The sequence below is a fragment of the Protopterus annectens genome, chromosome 3.part1 (genome assembly GCF_019279795.1).
Source record: "Protopterus annectens isolate FY-2018-M chromosome 3.part1, PAN1.0, whole genome shotgun sequence".
Lineage (NCBI taxonomy): Eukaryota > Metazoa > Chordata > Ceratodontiformes > Protopteridae > Protopterus > Protopterus annectens.
The window spans coordinates 1,510,936,985-1,510,949,123 of record NC_056732.1 but is presented as its reverse complement, the minus strand read 5'-3'; the positions used below and the strand labels follow the sequence as shown (position 1 = coordinate 1,510,949,123).

At 36.8% G+C, this 12,139-nt stretch overlaps 1 protein-coding gene across 1 annotated transcript in view; it reads right to left on the bottom strand.

Moving 5' to 3' along the window:
- Positions 1 to 12,139, bottom strand: part of LOC122797796 (nucleolar transcription factor 1-A-like) — an 892,813-nt gene that overhangs the window by 59,305 nt on the left and 821,369 nt on the right. The window lies entirely within an intron of this gene.

Genomic DNA, 12,139 nt, shown 5'->3' with positions numbered 1-12,139 from the left:
AGTGCTTCGTGTCCCTGCCCAAGTAGCTGACACAACACACACACACTTTGAGATAAGTATTTATACAACTTCCCAGACACTCCTGGGAAAGGCTGACACAGATTCTCCAACTGTGCCCCTTTACCCAGACTATACAATAGTAATTACTGCCATCACCCAGTTAATAATATCAGCTACTAAAAGGCCCTTAAAAGGGTGTCCAATTATTACTGTGCAATATTAATATCCAATGGTAATGTGACTATACAGTCTAAGGCTTACTGGATGGGCTTAGACAGTAAACTCTATAAATATATAATGTACTCTAAAGCATACTTCATCTCTACACAACACAAACCAGCCACAGGTAGAAGGTTTTAAAAATATTTAATAATAAATAATTAAAACACAAGACAAATCTACTACACCACAGAGATATCTAAGAGCTCACAGATTATACAAAAACATAAAATAATACAGTAGGACAGGCCTGGTTTCAAAGAAAAATACCTAATTAATCTTTGCTAGCTTTAACTATTCCTACAAGATATCACAATGCTACAAACTTACAAGCGAGCATAAGCAGAGTGCTTATACGTTAGATGTCCAGATCAAAATACCCCCTGGTCTCTTGTGAGAAATAGTATTTAAACATTACTAACAAACATATCTCTAAGGGCCTCCCAAAATTACATCATTTTTGACACTTAGGTTTGCCCAGTATTCATATTGCGTCATCTTAACACCTGGTCTGAGTTCTCAGGCCACACACTGCGTTATTTAGCAATCTAACACCTGCACAGAAACTTACAACAATAGAAGACATTTCACATGTATATACTATCAGAAACTAAAGCAATAAAGCACCTTCCATATCTAAATTCTAGTCATAAACTTTAGCCTTAAAACAATGGGCATGAAATCTTCATCCAGCCGCCCTCGGGCCGAATTCTAACATGAAAGGATACAACATGCTTCACTGGGCCAGTAGAGTGCAATGTTGTCACATATTTTGCAGTTCCACATTTCACAGTGTTTTCCTACATTTAAAAACACAAGCCTGTATTTTATACAGTTGATAGAATTATATATTAAATTCTATTTGACTAGGCTGGCAGCCTTCTCCCATATCTCCCCAATCGTCACAGGGACACTCCTGCCCAGTTCTTCTATTCAGATACAACATATCAGAGATGAATCCTCCCACATTTTTGTCTCCAGTTCCTCATATATCCTAATAATTAAAAAGACACCAATAACACAGGTATTTTTGCTACATTCAGTTTCCCTCTGGATCATCATTGTTCTATTAATGTTGTCAAACATTTGCCACCCTTCCACAAAACCAGAATGGTTCATATCTATTAAATTTGGCATCGTCTTTGCCATTCTTTTAGCTATTATAGACATAACCACTTTATAATTGTGGTTTGAAATTGAAATGGACCTACATAATGCTGAATCACATGGGTCTTTACCATCTTTAGTTATTACAGCCACTACAGCTTTTCTCCAGGAAGTTGGTGCCGCCCCTCCTTTTAAAATACCGTTAAAAAAAAACTTCCAGATCTTTATCACTTTCTTCCCTCCTAGTGCCCAAACTTGACCAGAATACCATCTATTCCTGGAGACTTTCCTGCAGATTGGTTATGCATCACCATTTTTATCTCAACTCATATCTTAACTGTTAGTTGTTGAGGCTCATCTACATCTAACTTTGGCATATTTAAGTCTTCCGTTAATATTTTCATTTGTGCTTTTCTTGATTTCCCCAGTTCTCTGCTTTATACAAATATTAAAAAATGCAAAATATCTGTTAATATCTACATAGGATCACTGGTTATTTTTCTTGTTATAGGCTCCATACGTTTGGCAACAACCCTTTCTACCTTCTGTTACCTAAAACATTGTAACAAAAGTTTTTGTGCTCAGGAGTTATTGTCAAAAACTGTTGCTTAACATCAGTCTTTCAAAACTCATGCATATTATCCTTTATTTTAGCTTTAGCAATCTGCAGTTCTGCCTCTTCTTCTTCTGTTTTCTTGTTCTGTAAGATTCCCCTTAATTATTAACACTTTAACATTTGGCAGCCCATCTAAACAATTCTGATTACTTCTTAACCAGATATCTTTTTCTTTTAATTCTACCTTACTTTTAAACTCTACTTTCATTTGATCCCACTCATTAGCTATAACTTCTGGAGTACTTTCCATCTTCCCCAATAACTCCAGGATAATTTCCACTATCCACTTCTTAAATTCTTCTGTTGTTAACAGGTAGGTGGGGAAGTAACAGTTTCTCATCTTTACTTCATTACCTTGCGCTTTCATCTTAGTAACTACTGGCACATAATCTGAAATAGTTATTGGATGTGGGTCAAAGTTCTCAATTAAATGCACATTTTCCTGTGAAATATAATTTCTGTCTAGTGTAGCCCAGTTATTGTACTTCATGGTTATGATGTAAATTCTCTCAGAGTTCCTACTGATAAATTCATGTCTTTTATACTAAATATTTTTATAAATTTCTTCAGAAATCTATTTTCTTTTGTTATATTTTTCCTTCTAGGCCCCCCAGATACATCTTCACTGTTGCAAATCAAATTCCAGTCCCGACCTATAAGTAATATTGCCTGCTGAAAGCTGATTACTTCTCCCAATTTTTTTAAAGGTCCATAATAGCAGTTTTAGTTGGAATATAAATACATGTCCACGTAACCCTCATTCCTTGCCGGGAGCCCCTTACTACCACTGCCATTATTATCCTTTTCCCTCTTTTACCATTACTGGAGCTCCACTAGCAATTATTAGAAACACTACAAACACTCCTCATTTTCTTTGTCCCTGATATTCTGCAGAATATCCATCCTGAAATAATTTATTTTATCAAATTCACATAATCAGTTCTGTCCACATGTGTCTCCTGTAGCATTGCTATTTTCACTCTTCATTTCTTAAAATAATTAAGTATTCTTTCATTTTTCTCTACACCTGTGAGACCATTCACATTTCAAGATAAAATGGAAAGCGCCACCAATATGCTAAGAAGTCTTTATTCCACCTATTACATATGGCAGCTCTTTTAAACATCTAGTTCCAGCTTTTGTGATACATATACCCATTAATGTTTGGCAGGTTAATCCTTTAAACATTTTTTTCTCATCATCCACATTGGAACCTGTGTCACATTTTACAAGACTCCTTGTTTTAATTAAAGCTTTCAAACAAAAAACTAAACACATCCTGGAACATCCCCAGAACATGTTAACTAAATACAAACACACATAACTATGTACATCTTCAAATAATGAAATGTAATCCTCTTAATATGAACATTTGTGCCAAATAGATAGCTGCTAACATAGGCCCTAATTAACCTGAAATTGAGGTTATCCATGGTAAGTCGAATGTCATTGCATGTACTTCTACTTACACTAATCAGTGTCTATTCTTTTTTTGTCTTCATTCCCTCAGATGTGTAAACAACTTGCATGCTTTCAGAAATTACTAATTTTTAGCCTTGAAGAAACCAGTGTTTTGTCTTAACATTTCTCTTTTATCAGCTTGTCTCATGGAGAAAAAAGAAAAATGCAGTCCTCTGCTGCAGCCTGAAAGACAAGCTGAAACATTTAATACTAATGGAAAAATGTTCATTATATTTGGTGTTCTCAAATGTACTTGTTCCCACTTAAAATTTTATTAGATTAAGCCAAGGGTATTAAACCCAGACAGCTTTCTAAGAGCTAACCCAAGACAAGACTGGAGAAAAGAGATTTTGCCAGTAGGAATGACTACAAGTAGATGTACAGCAAATAGCCAAGAGGGGGCTGGAATTTACCAGAGAAATCTGGCAAAGGAACCAATAATTTGAGAATACTGGGAACAAATATCTCAAGCAGGAAAGGTAATGGAGTAGGATGAGGCCAAGAAGACATTTAGTTTGCAGGCTAGAGACTGTCTTCTTTACCAGGGCTTCAGGGCTTGATCTCAGAGTACAGGCAAACAGGAAGAGATGCAGGATTTTTAAGTTTTTTTTTGTTGAATCTAGAATCTTGAAGCAGTTGTTAAAAAGGGATAACTAGTAGGGCATATAAAACATTGTATGATAACTATAAGAAAAATCAGAGGAGGTTAGAAAAGATTGGGAAGAGAGACTGGAAAATCAAATTACAAGAAAATGATGGGAAGACATATGTGTGTCTCTCAAGTATGCAGCTAAGTCCAGACGGTTTAGGATCTTTGCTTGGAAGTGTTTGCATACGTATTTTAGACCCCAAGCAGACTTCAAAGAATTTTTCCTCAGGTAGAAAGCAAATATTTGAGGTGTGATGTTGAAAAAAGAGGTAACTGGGTACATATGTTTTGGGATTATAATCCATTGGCAGGTTTTAAAAATTCTATACATAGTACTCTATCAGAAATATTGGGTGAGCAAATGGCTGTAAGGAAATAATCCTTTTGAGCTGGAATACAGGATCTGAACTCCCTAGACATGGTGTAAAGCCTTACTAAGTTTAATTCTGTTGGCTGCCAAAAAAAGCAATTACTATTAAATGGAAATCTAAGTCTACACCAGCTGTATTTGAGGTACTGAATATTACAAAAGAGAAAAAAGAACTAGAAAAGGGATCTGTAGAGAAGTAAAAGAGCAAATTACATACAAGTAAATGGAAATTGTAGGAAGAATACATTTATAATAATGTTCAGGAGAAGGAGGAGTGAGATTTAAAAGAAGGTAGGAATTCAGCATTTTTTGTAATATTGGGACAGTAGCAGAGAAAATATATGTGCTGTATATTGTATTTAAATGGACAAGTGTTAAAATGGTTTGTATTCTTTTCTGTTCATGTATGTTTGCTTTTGTCTTAAGTGATCATTTAATAATGGTGTTTAAAAAAGTATTAATCCAGACAGTCACCTATACCCCACCTCAACAACCCAATATTACAGCCTATTAACTTAAAATGCTTATGTCCAGCTTTTCTTCTCTTTCTGTAATGTAATGCCTACATTTTTAATACCAAAAACGAAAAACAGAGAGATGAGGGAAGGAGGAGAAAAAAGGCATCTGTTTACTTTAGTAGCATTTTCGCACACAAGAACTTAAAATAATTTACTATAAAATATAAAATTTACATTGTGAAAAGTTTCATACAAATGTTAAGAATAGAAATTGTTTTACTTACAGTTATGTTTTTCCTTCCTCCTCCCCTCCTCTCACAGTCCTTCCTAACATTAATGACACGAAGTGAAGCAAATGATTTCAGTTCCCCATAAATTTAACACAGTCAATAAAAGTCCAGTCTTTCCACTTATTCTTATATAGCCTTATTTCACCAATGCAACTGATGCTTTGCAGTCTTCCCATTTATGCATTAATTTCTGTGTTGCTGAACTTTTTCCTGTTCTTCTCCGGCTCTCAACTCCAGTTTCTGGTTTAACTTCAAGGTACTCACAATTATTCTTGCCAACTCCTGTCCTTGTCTCTACCTCTCAAGCATTTTCATTTGGAACAGTGGAAAAGGTTTTACTGGAAAAGTCTCTCTGTGTGCTTTATTATCAGAAAAATGAGAAGCAGTGTCCCCTTTTGCCTGATGGCTGATTTTTTTTTGTAGGACAAACCTTTACATTTCCTCCTTAGCCTGTTCTGCATAAAAAAACAGAAAAATAACATTGATCATCCAGGAAACAATATTCTGAAGACAGCTGGATATAGCAGCTTGAATCTCACACCTGCCTCTCGACATTCTCTGATTATTTGAACAAATCTCTTTCTTTTCTGCTGGCTGTACAGTTAATAATCGTTTTCCAGAAATACTGTACTGCCTCCAAATTTTAATACTTTGCCCTCTTGCCAAAGCTTTGCCAGGATCAACTGTTTCTGGTGGTACGTTTTTTTATCTTTAAAGGCCCTTGGCTGCTTTCTCATGGCCAGATTTGGAGCATACACTCTGTGTGCATTTTCATTTAACAGCTCCTGCTTGAAGAATACAAGTCTGGTTGATTATTTGTTCCATTATAAAATTAATACAGTGTGTTCCTTCTAGTTTCTCTGATACAGCAGAAAATCTCGCATTTTCCCTACATGCTCTGTCCTCTAATTCTACCATATTTTGAAACATCTCTTCTTGAGCAGTCTCATATTTAGCCAGCATTTTCTTCATTTTAACCTCTGATTTTTGCAGTTTTATCATCTGAATATATTTTTAAGGCTTCTTCCATTTTCCAGCCTTTTATTTATTTCAGTTGATATACTCCTTTATTGTTTTGTTTATTTTAATTAGCTCTGAGCACATTTGATTTATTTTTTGTAAAGATTACTGGAAGCCATGTCTTTCACCAAAGCTGGAGTGTGAACTGCTTTTTGCTGAACAGCTGCAGGATTCTTCCCCATCAGTGTTTTATCTGGGTCTACTTTAGAACGACGAAAACGCAAAGTCTTGAACTCTCACATGAGTGAATAATCAGAAACTTGAAAGTGGTATTTTGGGATTGCAGTACAGTGAAGATCTAAATATTTGTCCTTTCCTCACTGTAGTGCGATCTCGGAGTAGGAATATATATTTAGCGGGGGGGGGCACAGCCCCCCACAATACCAATTTCGAGTTTTTGATTATTCGCTGATGTGAGCGTTCAAGAGTTTGCGTTTTCAGTTTTATGACACAGACCCTTTTATCTTTACCTTTTCTAGTTGATTTTCTTTTCAAGCTCTCTTAGTTTTTTCTTTGCTGGCATCCAGGCAACAGTTACTAACCAGTAACTGATTTTTACTCTGACAATATCATTGGCTGTTGTTTCTCATTTTTTGTTTTCACACTGGGTGAGCTGAAGTTAAGCTGTTGATCAGTGTGCAGCCATCTTGGAAGTCCCATTACACTAGTAATATTAAGATCACTTTTTGCAAAAGCCCCTGAAAATGTTTGAGGCCTTAGCTAGAGCATAAAACTCCTGTAAAACAGACAGAACTTTGATATAAAGAAGTGCGACTTACATTCATGCTAAAAGTATGTTTTCCTGAAAAAAAAATGAATGAAGTCCTGCAGCATCCAAAAGGGCAAGTAGCATTTATTTAGATAATGCTTGCTATGCCTGTTTTTCACATGGCTGTAAAATGTGTGAACTCACTTGAACTAGACAGTGAACTCTTCTCCCAAAGTTGTGGGTAAAGTACTTACTACAGCAATAGCTCTTTGTGGAGAGGTTACTGTAACAGTTAATCATAATATTTGGATCACTTCCTTCTGATCAGATTTTACATTAGTAGTCTATTATCTGGGTTCCTATGAACAAAATCAGTGCCTTGCACTAACATTTTGGAAATGAAGCTCTGGTACAGTTTTTAGTCGAATCTAGAATAAAAGCAGCTGCTAAAAAATGGATAATTAGCAGGGCATATGAAATATTGCATGATAACTATAAGAATCATTCAGAGAAGGTTAACAAAGACTGGGTAGAGAGATGGGAAAAACAGTTTACAAGAAAACAATGGGAAGACATTTTTGGCGACCAAATATGCAACCAAGTCCAAAACGTTTAGGATCTATACTTGGAAGTGCTTCATAGACATTTTTATACCCCAAGAAGACTACAAATAATTTTTTCTCAGGTAGACCACAAACTGTCGTAGGTGTGAAAGAGAAGAAAGAGGTAACTGGAAACATATGTTTTTGGAAGTGTAATGAGTTGGTAGATTTAAAAAATTCCCTATACGTACTCCATCAGAAATACTGGGAGAGCAAATGGCTGTAGGTAAGGAATGATTCTTTTGAGCAGGGATACAGGATCTAAGTTAACTAGATACGCTAAGGCCTTGTTAAGTTTAATTCTGTTGGTTGACAAAAAAAGCAATTACTAGAAAACAGAAATCAAAGTCTACACCAGCTGTATTTGATGTACTGAATGTTGTAAAAGAGATAAAAGAGCTAGAAAAGGGATCTTTAAAAAGAGAGAGAGCAAATTGCATAGAAGTAAATGTAAATTATTATGGGAAACTAAGTTGAGGATGAGTGAAGTTTTAGAAAAGGCAGGAATTCAGCAATTGTTTGTAATGCTGGACTGATGATAGCAGCAAAAAAACATATGGGATGTATATTGTATTTAAAAGGGAAAATGTTAAAACAGTTTGTCTTCTTTTCTGTTAATTTATATTTGCCTATGTCTTAAGTGATAAGTTAATAAAGGTTTAAAAAAACATTCTGGAGACGACTGACTGGTGCACACGACTTCTTTCTCACAGCTAGTATGGCTCAGGGTTTCTTCAGTTCTTTGATACCCTTACGATTTTTAAAAAGACTGTTGGTATGAAAAGTCAATGACTTGGAGAAGTAAATAGTATTTTAGGCTGGAAAATTAATATACAGTAGTTTAGTAGGGCATTATAACTAAATTTTATAATAAGGTCCATATACTTTCTTGAGGAAGGGAAGCAAGGTAGCCTTAGTATTATGGGTCCTCTCTTTGACTATTTTATTTGTAAGCACATTACCGACAAATGCACTATACTATCCAGGAATGTTCAGTGTAACAGCAAACTGTAGCATTTGTGTAGCATCCCAAACAGTGGCAAAACTATTTGGGTTGAGTAAGCATGATAATAACCCAGAAACTGACAGGTAGACATAACTATCAATGGTACTAATAATGATAATATTAGTACATATTCAATTGTCTCACCATGATAATATTAGTACATATTCAATTATAAAAAAACAATAAAACATCACATTTCCTTTGTACACATTATACAGACAAGATTTTTTATTAACAATTATACAAACTAACATTACGCAGATTGCCAAGTCCTGCCTTCCTGAAATATCCCTCCTCCTAAACATGATTCTGTTGTGTATTGTTCCCACAGATTCCATTTATTTCTATGTAGTTCACTCCTTCCTTTTTTCTTAATGATCCTACCTCCAGTTATTTTATCTCCTTTAGAATATTCAACAGCTTTTGTTTGGATTTCCATTTCCTGGATGAAGGCAAGGTGGTTCATACAGCCTACCTTGATCTGGCCAAGGCCTTTGATACCATTCCCCACTCAGGAATCACAGAAAAACTCACTAAGCTAGGCATCAACCCCTATATCATTAGGTGGGTTGCAAACTGGCTCGCAGATAGAATCAACAGTGTGAAAGTAGCTGACTCCAAGTCAGACTGCTGACCAGTCATGAGTGGAGTCCCAGAGGGTTCGGTCCTGGGTCTTCTCCTGTTCTGGTATCTACTTCTCCGAAGTCCAGGCCAACAGAAGGGGACTCTGGCTTACAAAGTTCGCAGACGATTGCAAGTTGGGAGCTATTATTAACTCCCCAAGTGATGTTGACATCCTACAGAAAGGCTTCACTGAGACCAACGACTGGTGTCATAACCATGGCCTTAAGCTCAGTGCCAAAAAATGTGTTGTCATCCCCCTTGGGAAAAACCCAGTTCCCTTGAACTACCACATTGATGGTAGTCCACTGAACACAGAAGGCATTATAAGAGATCTGGGAACACAGATTGACAGCAACCTCTCTTTTGACCACCACATTGCCACTGTGGTCAGAAAGTCCTTCTACATGGCACATATCATTACTAAGGGTTTTGCATCCAGGAAGAAAGAGGTCATTGTCTCCCTCTACTCTTCGCTCATTAGGCCAATCATTGAGTGCAATGCTCCACTTGGCATGTACCTCACTAGACACCTGCAACAACTGATAAGGCCACAAAAGTACCTCAAAAAGAGGATCCTAGGCCTTAAAAACACTTGTCCTAAATGTACAGACTCAAAAAAACTCCATCTATTCTCTATCTCATATCGCCTCCTTAGAGGCGATTTCTGCTTGACTTACAAAGCCATGTCTGATCCAGCTCTGTTAGAAATGCTACATGTAAAGAAATCACAATCCTTCAGCACCACATGTTCCACAGACCTCAACCTTATTACCACAATCAACAGGACATGCTGGAGGGACAGGTTCATAACCCAGAGACTGCCCATGCTATGGAATAGACTTCCCATACATGTCAAGCAGAGCACCTCACTGGCCCTCTTCAAAAGAAATCTTGATGAGTGGATGGGAAATAGAAATTTAATCCCGGGGATCACTCCAGTGGCTCTATTCAACAGAGGCACTGGGAACTAAGGTTGGGTGGCACAATGCCAGGGTAATCCTATGGGCTAGGCTTGCAAAGGTTCCAGGCCCATTAGCCTAGTACACACCTATGAACCTAGTAATTCCTTTGTTGGCAGCTAGAAGCATTACACTTAGTAGTGCCTTAGTGTGAGTGTGTGTCTAGGTAATTCAATTTCTATATCCCAGCTCAAAATAATAATTTCCTTAGTTAAAATAATTTACTACCCCAACATTTCGGACAAAGTGCCATGCAGGGAATTTCTAAAATCTATCAACTCGTTACATTCCCAAACAACATGTTCTTGGGTATCCCCGCTTTTTCCCATCACACCTCCAACATTTGCTATCTACCTGTGTAAAAATTCTGTGAAGCTAAGTAGGGGTATAAAAATACATATGCAGGCATTTCCATGCAAAAAAAAAAAATCTAGATTTGCTTGGATACTTGGGAGCTAGCAAACATATCCTAAATATCTTCCAACTGTTTCTTTGTACACCATCTTTTCATTTTCATTTCCCAGTCTTGTCTACCCTCTTCTGACTGATTCATGTGGTAATCCTGTATTATTTTCTATACCCTACTAAATACAGTGGATATAAAAAGTGTACATCATCCCTTTTAAAATACCAGGTTTTTGTGATATAAAAAAATGAGACCACAATAAAACATATCAAAACTTTTCCCACCTTTAATGTGACCTATAACCTGTACAATTCAATTGAAAAACTAACAAATCTGTTAGGGGAAAAAATATAAAAAATAAAAAAATATACAATAAGCTGGTTGCATACGTGTGTACACCCTTAAACTAATACTTTGTTGAAACACCATGTGATTTAATTACAGCATTCAGTCTTCTTGGGTACACACCTGCCATCAATTAGAGAGACTCTGATTAACCCCAAATGAAGTTCAGCTGTCCTAGTAGGATTTTTCTGACATGTACTCAGTTGCCTGCTATAGCAAAAGCCATAGTTCGCAGAGAGCTCTCATTGTTGAAAGGTATCAGTCAGGAGAAGGGTACAAAAAAAATGTCCACAGCACTGGCTATACTGTGGAACACACTGAAGACAGTCATCAAAAAGTGGAGAAAATATGGGACAACAGTGACGTTGCAAAGAACTGGACATCCCTCCAAAATTGATGAAAACACAAGACAAAAACTGGTCAGGGAGGTTGCCAAGAGACCTACAACACTGAAGAAGCTGCAGGAATTTCTGGCAAGTACTGGTTGTGTACTACATGTGATAACAATCTCCCATATTCTCCATATGTCTGGGCAATGGGGTAGGTTGCAAGATGGAAGCCTTTTCTTACACAGAAAAACATCCAGGCCTGGCTAAAATTTGCAAAACAGTACATCAGGTATCCCAAAAGCACGTGGGAAAATGTGTTATGATCTGATGAGACCCAGATTGGACTTTTTGGCCACAATTCCAAAAGGTACATTTGGAGCAAAAACAATACTTCGCATCACCAAAAGAACACCATCCCCAAGATGATGTATGGTGGTGGCAGTATCATGCTTTGGGGTTGCTTTTCTTCAGCTGGAACTGGGGCTTTAGTCAAGGTAGAGGGAATTATGAACAGTTCCAAATACCAGTCACTTCTGGCCAAAAACCTTCAGGCATCTGCTAGAAAGCTGAAGATGAAGAGGAATTTCACCTTTCAACACAACAATGACCCCAAGCATACATCCAAATCAACAAAAGAATGGCTTCATCAGAAGAAAATTAAAGTTTTGGAATGGCTCAGCCAGAGCCCAGACCTAAATCCAATACAAAATCTGTGGAGTGACCTGAAGAGGGCTATGCACAAGAGATGCCCTCACAATCTCACAGATTTGGAGCGCTTTTCCAAGGAAGATTGGGCAAATATTGCCAAGTCAAGATGTGCCGTGCTGATAAGACTCCTACCCATGAAGACTGAATGTTGTAATTAAATCAAAAGGTGTTTCTACAAATTATTAGTTTAAGGGTATGCACACTTATGCAACCAGCTTATTGTACATTTTTTTATTTTTTATAATTTTTTCCCCTAACAGA